Source organism: Bos indicus x Bos taurus, chromosome 1 (genome assembly GCF_003369695.1).
Source record: "Bos indicus x Bos taurus breed Angus x Brahman F1 hybrid chromosome 1, Bos_hybrid_MaternalHap_v2.0, whole genome shotgun sequence".
Lineage (NCBI taxonomy): Eukaryota > Metazoa > Chordata > Mammalia > Artiodactyla > Bovidae > Bos > Bos indicus x Bos taurus.
In genome coordinates this window covers 131,835,935-131,849,260 of record NC_040076.1, presented here as the reverse complement: position 1 = coordinate 131,849,260, position 13,326 = coordinate 131,835,935, and the positions used below count along the sequence as shown (strand labels likewise).

The window sequence follows — 13,326 nt, the reverse complement described above, 5'->3', positions numbered from 1 at the left end:
AAAGACACATGAAAATCTAAAAGATGGAGTCAAATACCACGTAAGTCACAAATCACACAACTTTCTTTATGCCATGTCAAATACTTTCATAAACACTACGTTCGCGAAGAGATGAAAGAAAAAAAAACTCCTCTCTAGTCACAATCACGAAAATAAACTATACACATCATCTTAACATCGACGAACAGCAAATAATTCGCTATCGTCGCATACAAACAGCATTGGTTTGAATCTATAAGTGCCCAAAACCATCCCCTGCTTTACACTCCCGGGGCACGATTCTCTGCAATATGAAGAGAATCGGTAACATTTTAAATGTAGGTAGAAGAGGTGACGTGACTATCCTAAAACCTGAAAATTTCTTAGTCCCCATAGCACACAAGAAGCACCCAGTTTGGACTCTCCAATTGAGGCCCAGGTTCAACTCCAAGCACTCCCGTTTCCTAGCTCTTCACCCCGCCCCCACCCCGAGAAAGGAGGGAAAACAACTTTTATTGGCCTCGTCTCCCGGGGGGCTGGAAAACTAGCGGGGCAGTGCTCCGGCCTGCACACGTTTCACAAGGAGGCCTCCGTCGGGGGCGGGGAGGGCAGATAGCGGGAAAGCCCGGCTTTGACGTCCCCTCTGCCCCAGGCGCCAGCCCCCCGCTCCTCCCCACTGAGAAGAGGCCTGGGCCGGTCGCCTCGCCGAGCGACCCCCAGGCCCCTCAGCCGAGGCGAGCTCGTTGTCATGTGACGACGCCGCCGCCGCTAAAACACCGCAGAAACGCAGGGCGGCGGATGGCATTCGCACCAGCCGCCTCGGCCCGGCCCCGCCGGGCGCGGGCGAGTCCCGAGAGTCCGGGCGGGGGGGCGGAGGGCGGGCTTGGCGGCGGGCCCGAGCGCGCCACAAAGGCTTCCGCGCCCGTCGCCGTAGTGCCCGAGCGGGCGGGGGCACAATTTTCGGGGCCCGCGGGAGGGGTGCGGAGCGACTAGGGTTCCGGGGTACCCGCCGCGCCCACAGCCGTCCCCACTGGCGCCCGGACGGCCGGAGACCGCCGCGCCCCGCACAGGCCTGCGCGGCCTCCCTCCCCCGCGCGGGGCCCGCGCCCGGCCCGCCCGCTCTCCGCTCGCGCTCTCTCGCTCTCGCCCGGCCTCCATCTTGGATCGGCGCTTCCAGCCCCCGCGCCGCTGCCGCCGCATTCCCCCTCTTTCCCTCCCCCCGCCGCCGTCGCCGCCGCCCGCGCTCACCTCAGCTGCCCATCCGGGCACCGCCGGCCGTCGACCTAGTTTCCCCCCAAAAGTCTCCGGTGTGTTATTCCCGATGTGGGGGGGTTGTTACGGGGTGGTCGCCGGGGGTTCGGGAGCGGGGGCCGCGCCTTCAACGGAGCTGCAATCCTAACCCGCCATCTGGTGGCATTTTCCACACGCCAATGGCGCCGCTGCAGACTTGGGTCCGGACCGCCCTCTGCTGGCCGCGGTGCTTACTGCCTCGCTGACGGGACGGGCCTGCCCGGAAAGGGGAGGGAGCTGAGGCGCGAGCTGGGGGCCGCGGCGGGGACGCGCGCGAACGCTTTCCTGTGGGGATTGCGCGCACGCGCACCAGCGGGGCGGGAAACGTGGCCTCTGCGTGGCGGCCCGGCCCCCGCACGGAGCGCTGGCCCAGCTCAGCCAATCGCAAGCGGCGGATACCTCTCCGTGAGGGGGCTGTGGAGGTTCGTGGGCCGCCCGAGGCGGGCGGAAGGATGGCGGCAGTGGCGCCTGCGCGCCCCGCTAGCTGAGTTGCCGCCCGCCATTTTTGGAGCTTTTCCGAGACCTAGGAGGGAAACCCGCCCCTGGCCCCTTCACCGCGGCCCCTCCCCAGGTCGCTGGACTAGCGCAGCCCCGCCCGGTCCAGCTGCCCCCATCCCCCGCCTCTGCAGAAAAGCGCTCTGCAGAAAAGCGGAAGGGTGGCAGCGCTAAACCACGCTCCCGCCTCTCCTGGTGTCAACCAGGGCCTCAGAGCTTAGCATTGTACGAGCGATTTATTGTCTACGGTTGACGAGGTGCTTTCCCGGGCCTGGGTGAAAAGGTTTTGAGAGCTGTTTGGGACCTCCCTCGCCGTGCATCTAGACGCAACACTGCGCGCCCCAGGCCGATTGGCGTCGTCACTGCCTCTAAAGCAGATCCTTTCCGTGGTGCCGGCTTTGCATAAGGCGGCAGCATTGGCTAGTTAGTGAGAAAAGAATGTAAGTAGATTGAGAAAATACAGCCTCCGCTTTGGAATCAGATTTCTCCTTCCACAGCCTAAGACTATTCTCAGTAGCTCTGAAATGGACGGGAGAATCCTAGCCGTTTAGCTGCCAAAAGGGAAACAATTGACTAGCGTGAGATCATGCCCAAAATATGCCTTTGAATGTCGCCTTTTCCCTACTCTACCCCCTGCCTCTGCCTGATCGTGGCTCCTACCTTTCACCCACTCAAAACTTTCAATACAGAAGTGAATCCTTAATCTCCCAGGTCATCAGCCCCATTTATGACTAAATTCTCTTGTTACTGTAGCCAGCAAGCTCTATTTCTGTATTGCCTTAGAATCGCTCGACTCCTTTATAGTCTTAAGGGTCAGTCTCCAATAAATTATCCCAATTTCTGATTTCTCTCTCAAAGGTCATACTGTGTGGTTTTTCACTGGAGAAAGCCCCAGTTCTACCTGGTTGGCTATGAAGTCGTGACTGCACTCCCACTTTATATATATGTATATATATATATATATATATAAACTCATCTTTGGATGAATTCCTATCGTATTCTCTACAAACTGTTTCTCATTTTCCTTGTTAAGGTGCCAATCCCGATCCATACTAATAGATAAAATCTTCTGATTAACAGGGATCAGAGCCATGAAATTCCAGTTTAATATTCTCTCCATCTTAAAATATTGTTGACACGCCGTGTTCATGACCTTTCAAATTCTCACCAAATTGACTCATTCTCCCCCTCTCCTTCTCCCCCAGATCAGTGCTTCTTCCAGGACTACCTATGTCGTTCATTCCTATTTCCTCCTTCCACCTCTACTTTCCTAGGACCTTATATCTTCAGTATCTTAGCCGTTGGCTTCTATTTTTCAACAGTTTCCAAGGGCTTTTTAAAAATTTGTACTACTACCGCCTGTTACTGTAATATCAACCTTCTTTTCACTGTCTCCTGCTTTCACTTCCACCTTATTCCTTACCTTTTATCAATCTAACCCATAATGGCAAACTGAATTTACACTTTATAAAGTGCTCAAGTTCTAACCATGCTCAAGCTTCAACCATTTTCTCATCCTCTTTTTCTTGGCACACCCAATCCTTATCCCCTTCTTGAAACCCTGTCCCCACCGCCCCCCCCACCCCCGCCCCCACCCTTTTTAAGACAATTCCTGGGATCAGTCTACCTGGTTTTCTGGTCTTTGTATTCCTTTGCTAGTGCCTCCTCTTTCTTCCAACCCATAGGTCAACTCTTAAGGCTCTCTGTGGTGTTCTCTACTACATTATTGCCCTTCAAAAATCTCTTTAAATTACTATCTGTTCCTGATTTTCCCTTAGCATTCCTCATATTCAGCTTTCTTGACAGGAAGCTCCAGTGCAAAATTCAACATTTAAAATAATACATCTTTCTTACTCAAGTTTCTGATTCCTCTTAGTAGCTTTGTAATATCAGGTACATTCAACTTTTAACTATTTGATAAGATAAAGTAAAAGCAGTTCAGTCATCTGACCCCATGGACTGTAGTCCATGGAATTCTCCAGGCCAGAATACTGGAGTGGGTACCCTTTCCCTTTTCCAGGGGATCTTCCCAACCCAAGGATGGAACCCGGGTCTCCCGCATTGCAAGCGGATTGTTTACCAGCTGAGCCACAAGGGAACCCCAAGAATACTGGAGTGGGTAGCCTATCCCTCTTCTCCAGCAGATCTTCCCAACCCAGGAGTCAGACTGGGGTCTCCTTCACTGCTGGCGGATTCTTCACCAACTGAGCTATCAGAGAAGCCCAAGATAAAGTAGAAAGTTTAAGTTCAGTCGCTTAGTCATGTCTGACTCTTTGCAACCCCATGAATTGTAGCCTCCTCCGTCCATGGGATTTTCCAGGCAAGAGTACCGGAGTGGGTTGCCATTTCCTTCTCCAAAGGATCTTCCCAACCCAGGGATCAAAACTGCGTCTCCCACATTGTAGGCAGACGTTTTACCGTCTGAGCCACCAGAGAAGTCTATAGGTCCTACAACAAGTTGACTGTTGCAGAGCCATATGTTTCCCAGGAGCCTCTGCTTTCATGAAATTCTTAACCAAGAGTCCAAAGACCTCGGCAACGGTTTTCAAACACCACAATTTTTATTAACAGCTTCAAGTTAGAGGTATGAACAAAAATGTCAAAAAGAATACCTGGAACTAGTGTGGATAGAGCTAAGGATTCTTAAGTATTATTTGGGGTAGGGAGTAAAGTATCAATAGAACAAATATTTGACCTGAAATGAGACCTGACCCACTTTGAAGATTCAGGTTGATAGGTTAGTTGTCTAAAGAGGAAGCACATGCCTATTAGACTTTTGTTTCAACTCAATCTCTTAGCCAATCTGGTCCAAAAGTATATAAACATAAAATACTAAATTTGAAAGTTTTATTACTATAAATTTTTAATTACATTACAGAATTACATGTAAATGTAATATAAATGCTTCACAGAATAAATTGTTAACATTTATTACCCAACAATGTGAAGAACTTTGCCTTATAAAAAGCTAACTTGTGGCTATTTAGATGGCAGAACTCCTTCTAAATTTTGACTGAACTTACATCTTTTTCCCTTCTGGATAATTTTAGCATGAAGAAGATTTCAAAGTTATTCCGTTGACCTTAGAATCCTGCTTAAAGTAAAAGACATTCAGCCAACTTGCTTCATGACAGTAATGATTGCATTCCTTTCACAGAAGCCTTTTTTTTTTTAATGACTTTTTTTTAGAGCACTGTTAGGTTCACAACAAAATTGAGCGTGCACACATGTATAGCCTCCCCTGTAATCAACATCATTCACCAGAATGATACAGTTGTTACTGAGGATAAACCTATATTGACATATTATAATCACTCAAAGTCCACAGGCAATTCCCTAGGCTTCACTCTTAGTATTGTACTTTCTATGAGTTTAGACAAATGTGTAGTGACATACGTCCATCATTATAATAGTTTTTTCATTGCCCTAAAAATCCTCCACACTCTGTATTCATCCCTCCTCCTCCCTCATCCCTGGAAATCACTAATTTTTATTGTCATATGGATAGGTAGCCTTTTCAGTGGCTTCTCTCACATTGTAATATGCATTTTAGCCATTTCCATGCCTCTTCCATGTCTTTTGATGGTTTAATGGCTCATTTCTTTTTAGAGAATAATTCATTGTCCAGATATACCACAGTCTTATTTATTCATTCACTCACACACACGTAACTGGGACCTGTTGTTTGCTTCCAAGTTTTGGCAATTATGAATAAAGTTCCTGTGGACTTCCCCAGTGGCTAAGTGGTAAAGACTCTACCTGCCAATGCAGGAGATGCATGTTCAATTCCTGGGTCAGAAAGATCCCCTGGAGAAGGAAATGACAACTCACTCCAGTATTCTTGCCTGAGAAATCCCATGGACAGAGGAGCCTGGTGGGCTACAGTCCATGGGTCGCAAAGAATCGGGCACAAATGAGTCACTAAACAACAACAACAAACATTCCTATATAGGTCTTTGTGCAGACATAAGTTTTCAACTCCTCTGAGTAAATACCAAGGAGTGTGATTGCTGGATCATATGGTAAGAGTCTCTTTAGTTTTGTAAGACACTGCTAAACTGTCTTCCGAAGTGGCAGTACTATTTTGCACCCCCACCAGCAATGTAAGAGAGTTGCTGTTGCTCCATATCCTCATCAGCATTTGGTGCTGAAAGTGTTCCAGATTCTGGCCATTCTAATCAGCATGTTATGATATCTCATTGTTGCTTTAATTTGCACTTCTCTGACGGCACATTATGTAGACCACATTTTCGTGTGCATGTTTGCCATTGTGTATCTGGTGACATGTCTATTAAGGTCTTTGGCTCATTTTTAAATTGGGTTGTTTGTTTTCTTATAGCTGAGTTTTAAGAGTTATTTGTACAACAGTCTTTTATCAGATATGTCTTTTGCAAATATTGTTTCCCAGTATGTGGCTTGCCTTCTGATTCTCTTGGCATTGTCTTTTCCAGGGCAGAAGTTTTTAATTTTATGAAAGTCCAGCTTATCAATTATTTCTTTCATGGATTGTGTCTTTAGAGTTGGGTAATACATAAAAAGGTATCACCCTACCTATGGTCATTTAGATTTTCTCCTAAATTATCATCTAGGAGTTTCATAGTCTTGCATTTTACGTTTAGGTCTATGATCCATTTTGAGTTAATTTTTGTGAAGGATCTAAGACCTGAGTCTAGATTCTTCTTTGGGGGGGATGTGGGTATGCAGTTCTTCTAGCAACATTTATTGAAAAAACCATCTTTACTCTACTATATTACCTTTACTCCTGTGTCAAAGATCAGTTGATTATATTTATAGGAGTCTACTTCTGGGCTCTCTGTTCTCTTCCATTGATCTATTTGTCTATTCTTTCATGAGTACCACAGCTGTCTTGATTACTGTACCTTAATATTTAAGTCTTGAAGTCAGGTACCATTAGTCCTGGTACCTTTGTTCCTCTCCTTCAATATTATGCTGGCTATTCTGGGTCTTTTGCCTCTCGATATAAACTTCAGAATCAATTTGTTGATATTCATAAAATAACTTGCTGGGATTTTCATTTGTATTGCATTGAATCTAAGATCAATTTGGGAAGAACTGAGGTCTTGATGATACTGAGTCTTTCTAGCCATCTCTTCATTTATTTCGTTCTTTTCTGATTGTGTTTATCAGAATTTTATAGTTTTCCTCATATAGATCTTGTAAGAAAAACTGTTTGAAGTAACATTTTATTCATAATTCTCCCCTTTCCCATACCTTATAATAGAGTTCCAGACACACCTCTTGATATTTAGACTAAAGAAAAGTCTTCTGATCATACTTCATTTTGACTGCCTCCACAAACCACATGGATATCTGTAACACAGTATTTTAGGGATCATGACCACTGTCTCAATTTACTCTTCCCAAATCAAGTATTCTTCCTTTGCATTTTTCACTTGCCTACAGGATATTTCCTGTTGTTTATCAGCTAGACTTTTGCAAAAATCATAAATGGTTTTCCCATCTTTTCTACTCTTGCAATTAAGGCGTGCTGCCAACTGGTGGCAGTAATGTGCCATAGTGGCCTACCTATCAAATTAAACTGTGACTTTTTCCATTCCATTTTTTAAAACATTTTAATTTATTTATTTTTAATTGAAGGACAATTGCCTTACAATATTGTATTGGTTTCTGCCATACATCAGCATGAATCAGCCATAGGTATACATATATCCCCTCCCTCTGGAACCTCCCTCCCACCTCCCACCTCATCTCACCCCTCTTTTTTCCCAACTCCTTCTAAACATGAAAAATCAATTCTGTCCCAAGACCAGAAGTCCTCCCCTTTCAGAATCAGTAAAACTGGATTCAGGAAAAACTCTGTCCCCCCAAAAAATGAGGAAAAGAACTACTCAGACACTTTAAAAAAGAAAGCAGAGTGCTGGAGCTAGTAATGGTAGAATTAAGGACTCTTAAATGTCATTTGGGCTTCTGTGGTATCTCAGATAGTAAAGAATCTGCCTGTAATGCAGCAGACCTGAGTTTGATCCCTGAGTTGAGAAAACCCCCTGGAGAAGGGAATGACTATCCACTCCAGTATTCTTGCCTGGAGAATCCCATGGATAGAGTAACCTGGCAGGCTACAAATCCATGGGGTCACAAAGAGTCAGACACGACTGAGAAACTAAGTAAATATCATTTAGGGTAAAGAGTAAAGTATCAGTAGAACAGCCATTTGCTTAGTCCAAGTATCTTGGTGTCCTTGGAATTTCATTTTAAAAATTCTGAAAGGAGGCCTGACATATTTCAGGGAGTCAACTTTGATAAAGGTAGATGTCTAAACTATTGTTTCCATATAAACAGAGCAACCAGTCTCTAATTTTTTTTCAATCAAAGAAGTGCACAAATGGCAACAAATGAAACAAATTATACTGTAACAAACTGCACAAAAGAATTTGTGATGAAAAGCAACAAATCTCATGCTAATCGTTTCTACCTCTATGCCTATTCACCAGGGACAACCTATTTTACATGTTTTTGTTTGTGATTACTTCAGTATTTCTAAATATTCTCATATCAGTTTTAGACAGTATCTAAGGACACGCTCATAGAAGATGAGGATTGTGTTAACAACCAGTCTTCTGATACTTCAGTTCAGTCGCTCAGTCGTGTCTGACTCTTTGCGACCCCATGAATCGCAGCACGCCAGGCCTCCCTGTCCATCACCAACTCCCTGAGTCCACCCAAACCCATGTCCATCGAGTCAGTGATGCCATCCAACCATCTCATCCTCTGTCGTCCCCTTCTCCTCCTGCACTCAATCTTTCCCAGAATCAGGATCTTTTCAAATGAGTCAGCTCTTCGCATTAGGTGGCCAAAGTATTGGAGTTTCAGCTTCAACATCAGTCCTTCCAGTGAACACCCAGAATTGATCTCCTTTAGGATGGACTGGTTGGATCTCCTTGCAGTCCAAGGGACTCTCAAGAGTCTTCTCCAACACCACAGTTCAAAAGCATCAATTCTTCTGTGCTCAGCTTTCTTTATAAGTTACATTAGTTTCAGCTCTTTTGTTGGTTATCTTTGTAACTTTTAACAGAATACTGTGAAACTCTAGGTAATACTTCAACCTACGATAATATTTCAGTTCTAGTGTTAATACCACCATTCTTCCTTCCCACCTTCTACTCACCTCCCTTAAACACAGTCAATATCATTTGTGTTTTGTCTATTAGTTGATTCTAAATTAACAGCCAACTTCCAAGCTATGAAAAGTGCCGGGATTACATTTTCGTCTCTAGGCTACCCACTCCAGTATTCTTGGGCTTCCCTTGTGGCTCAGCTGGTAAAGAATCCACCTGCAATGCGGGAGACCTGGGTTGGGAAGATCCCCTGGAGAAAGGAAAGACTACCCACTCCAGTATTCTGGCCTGGAGAATTCCATGGACAGTCCATGGGGTCACAAGGAGTCAGAGCCAACTGAACAACTTTCACTTTCTCTTTCTCTTTAAGACCTCTGTCACAACCACTAGAAAGCCACTCAAAACATGCAGAGCAAGGATCAAATAAATTCTCTCCCCTTATTATCCATTGCCCAAATATACGTGCATCATACTTGGACCATAAGCTGCTCATTTGGCTTTATTGCTTCTAGAGCTTCAAATTGTACTTTTTTTCCTGTATGTTTTACATAGTTTATCTAATCAAGTTTTTCTGTTTTCTCTATCCTTTTACAGAGATGATCTCTTTCTTTTGTCCTCTGGTGATCACACCTGACTGACCTTTGGCCTTCTACCCCTACTTTGCCTAACTGTTCTTAAATTCTACTGTACTGCTAAGAGCCTCCCTTTACTCTGCTCCAAAGTTGGAGCTACTCTTCTAGAATCTTCGTCTATGTTCTTGGTTAATCTTCTTGTTTTTCAGAAGAATATCCTCAATAACTACATATTAAAGAATAGGAAGTAATGCTGTCAATATAACTGAATTTACTTTCCCTTAAAACTCTTAAAGCATTGTCTAGTGTATTCTAGTATTCAGTGATACTGATAAACTGGGTGGAAGTGTGGTCTTACTCTCAATGAATGACTAGTTGCTTAATTTCATCATCACCACCAGAAGCTTACACATGTTTAATTTGCTTTATTTGCTATAAATCATCACTGGATAAAATATTTTATGGAAACACATTCAAATCAATTCCTGTGATTTTTTACTGCATTTTTTAAATATCAAATTTTTTCTTAAAAATAACTTTTTTTGCTGGTTTCCTACTAATTTTGTCAAACTTACATAAGTATTTTCTCAACTATGAGATGAACTAGGATCTAATATTAGTTTTCTATTGCTACTGTAACATTTTGCCGAAAACATGTGGCTTTACAGCAATACAAGTTTATTATCTTACAGTTCTAGAGTCAGAAGCTCTAAATAGTGTCCACAGGACTGAGTTCTTTTGGAGGCTCTAAGTGAAAATCTACTTCCTTGCCTCTAGCTTCTAGAGGTTGCCCACATTCCTTGGCTCATGGCTGCTTCCTTAGATCACTGTTCTCTCCTCTATAATTTGCCCTCCTCTATTACATTGAGAAGAAGAACCTCTTAATATAAATACTACATGCATGTGACCAATTTTAAAAGTTACCTATCTTTTCCCCCTAGCCTCTTAGTTCTTTCAAGAAGCAGCCACTATTACCCAGTTCCAGAAACATTTGGACTTTTTCTTTAATCTTAGTGTTATGACATTTCTAGGGATCAAATTTTAATAAAAAGTTACCAGGACCTTGCAGTTTTTCTGAAACCATGGAAACAATCAATGAATATAAGCGTCTTCTTTCAGTGATGTTTAGGTAGATGTGCATTAAGCACTTACTAGTATATATGGCAGATACTTGGTATGTTTTGTTTGTTTTGTTTTGTAGATTTAGTTTTATTTTTTACAGTTATATTGAGGTCTGATTGATATATAATAAGCTGCACATATTTAAAGTATATGATTTACTAATCTGTAACCTATATAAACCCATGGAACCATCACCATAATCAAGATAATATATCCATCAACTCTAAAAGTTGCCTCATATCACTTTGTAATCCATCCCTCTCTGCCTTTATTGGGGTTTCCCTGATAGCTCAGCTGGTAAAGAATCTGCCTGCAATGCAGGAGAACCCAGTTGATTCTTGGGATGGGAAGATCTGCTGGAGAAGGGAAGCAGCTACCCACTCGAGTATTCTGGCCTGGAGAACTGCCTGGACTGTTCAAAGAGCCAAACACGACTGAGTCACTTTCACTTTTTTGGACTTCCCTCCTGACTCAGCCAGTAAGGAGTCTGCCTGCAGTGCAGGACACCCAGGCTCAATCCCTGGGTTGGGAAGATCCTCTAGAGAAGGAAATGGCAACCCACTCCAGTATTCTTGCCTGATAAATCCCATGGACAGAGGAGCCTTGCAGGCTATAGTCCATGGGATCACAAAGAGTTGGACATGACTGAGTGACTTCACCTCTCTCCTCTCTCTCTGCCTTTATTCATCCATTCAGGCAACTACTGGTCTGCTTTCTGTCACCATAGATTAACTTCATTTTCCAGAATTTTATATAAACTGAATAATATATTGAAAGGGAAAATGTTAGTTGCTCAGTCATGTGTGATTCTTTGCGAGCCTATGGATTTGTAGCCTGCCAGGCTACCCTGTCCATGGGATTCTCCAGGCAAGAATACTGGAGTGGATAGTCATTCCCTTCTCTGGGTGATCTTCCTGACCCAGGGATTGTACCCGGGTCTCCTGCATTGCAAGCAGGCTCTTTACCATCTGAGCCACCAGGGAAGCCCTGAATAATCTATTAAGTTCAGTTCAGTTCAGTTGCTCAGTCTTGTCCAACTCTTTGCGACCCCATGAGTCGCAGCACGCCAGGCTTCCCTATCCATCACCAACTCCCGGAGTTCACTCAGACTCACATCCATCGAGTCAGTGATGCCATCCAGCCATCTCATCCTCTGTCATCCCCTTCTCCTCCTGCCCCCAATCCCTCTCAGCATCAGAGTCTTTTCCAATGAGTCAACTCTTCGCATGAGGTGGCCAAAGTACTGGAGTTTCAACTTTAGCATCATTCCTTCCAAAGAAATCCCAGGGCTGATCTCCTTCAGAATGGACTGGTTGGATCTCCTTGCAGTCCAAGGGACTCTCAAGAGTCTTCTCTAACACCACAGTTCAAAAGCATCAATTCTTTGGCGTTCAGCCTTCTTCACAGTCCAACTCTCACATCCATACATGACCACAGGAAAAACCATAGCCTTAACTAGACGGACCTTTGTTGGCAAAGTAATGTCTCTGCTTTTGAATATGCTATCTAGGTTGGACATAACTTTCCTTCCAAGGAGTAAGCGTCTTTTAATTTCATGGCTGAAATCACCATCTGCAGTGATTTTGGAGCCCAGAAAAATAAAGTCTGACACTATTTCCACTGTTTCCCCATCTATTTCCCATGAAGTGATGGGACCGGATGCCATGATCTTCGTTTTCTGAATGTTGAGCTTTAAGCCCGCTTTTTCACTCTCCTCTTTCACTTTCATCAAGAGGCTTTTTAGTTCCTCTTCACTTTCTGCCATAAGGGTGGTGTCATCTGCATATCTGAGGTTATTGATATTTCTCCCGGCAGTCTTGATTCCAGCTTGTGCTTCTTCCAGCCCAGCATTTCTCATGATGTACTCTGCATAGAAGTTAAATAAACAGGATGACAATATACAGCCTTGACGAACTCCTTTTCCTATTTGGAACCAGTCTGTTATTCCATGTCCCGTTCTAACTGTTGCTTCCTGACCTGCATATAGATTTCTCAAGAGTCAGGTCAGGTGGTCTAGTATTCCCATCTCTTTCAGAATTTTCCACAGTTTATTGTGATCCACACAGTCAAAGGCTTTGGCATAGTCAATAAAGCAGAAATAGATGTTTTTCTGGAACTCTCTTGCTTTTTCCATGATCCAGCGGATGTTGGCAATTTGACCTCTGGTTCCTCTGCCTTTTCTAAAACCAGGTTGAACATCAGGAAGTTCATGGTTCATGTATTGCTGAAGCCTGGCTTGGAGAATTTTGAGCATAAAAAATTTCTTTACTTGGTACAATTATTTTGAGATTCATCCACATTGTTGTGTATAGAAATTATTTATTCCTCTTTAGCACTGCTGTAGTGTTCCATTATATGATTAGACTACAATATGTCCATTTAACTGCCAATGTATATTTTGTACTTAATTTTTTTCTTATAGTAAATGAACACTGAGACACTGATTATGTTTCACTGGATTTGGTATTTAGTAGGTAGACTAAATCATGAATCACAGATAGCTGAGGAAAGAAGAGAAGCAAAAGGCAAGGGAGAAAGGGAAAGATACAGCCAAGTGAATGCAGAGTTCCAGACAATGACAGGGAGAGATAAGCCTTCTTAAATGGAGAATGAAAAGAAATAGAGGAAAACAACAGAATAAATAGAGTAAAACAATAGAATAGGAAAGAGAGATCTCTTCAAGAAAATTGGAGATATCAAGGGAATATTTCATACAAGGAAGGGCACAATAAAGGTCAGAAGTGGAGAGAACCTAACAGAAGCTGCTGCTA

The 13,326-nt window shown here is 43.7% G+C and overlaps 1 protein-coding gene across 2 annotated transcripts in view; it reads right to left on the bottom strand.

The window, feature by feature from the left end:
• The window catches only part of STAG1 (stromal antigen 1), a 504,783-nt gene extending 503,356 nt beyond the window's left edge, over window positions 1-1,427 (bottom strand). For both annotated transcript variants that reach the window (XM_027545437.1, XM_027545440.1), the window contains exon 1: window positions 1,228-1,427. The gene's annotated coding sequence lies outside the window, so the exon portion shown is untranslated. The remainder of the gene's footprint in view (window positions 1-1,227) is intronic.
• Window positions 1,428-13,326: the final 11,899 nt, after the last annotated feature.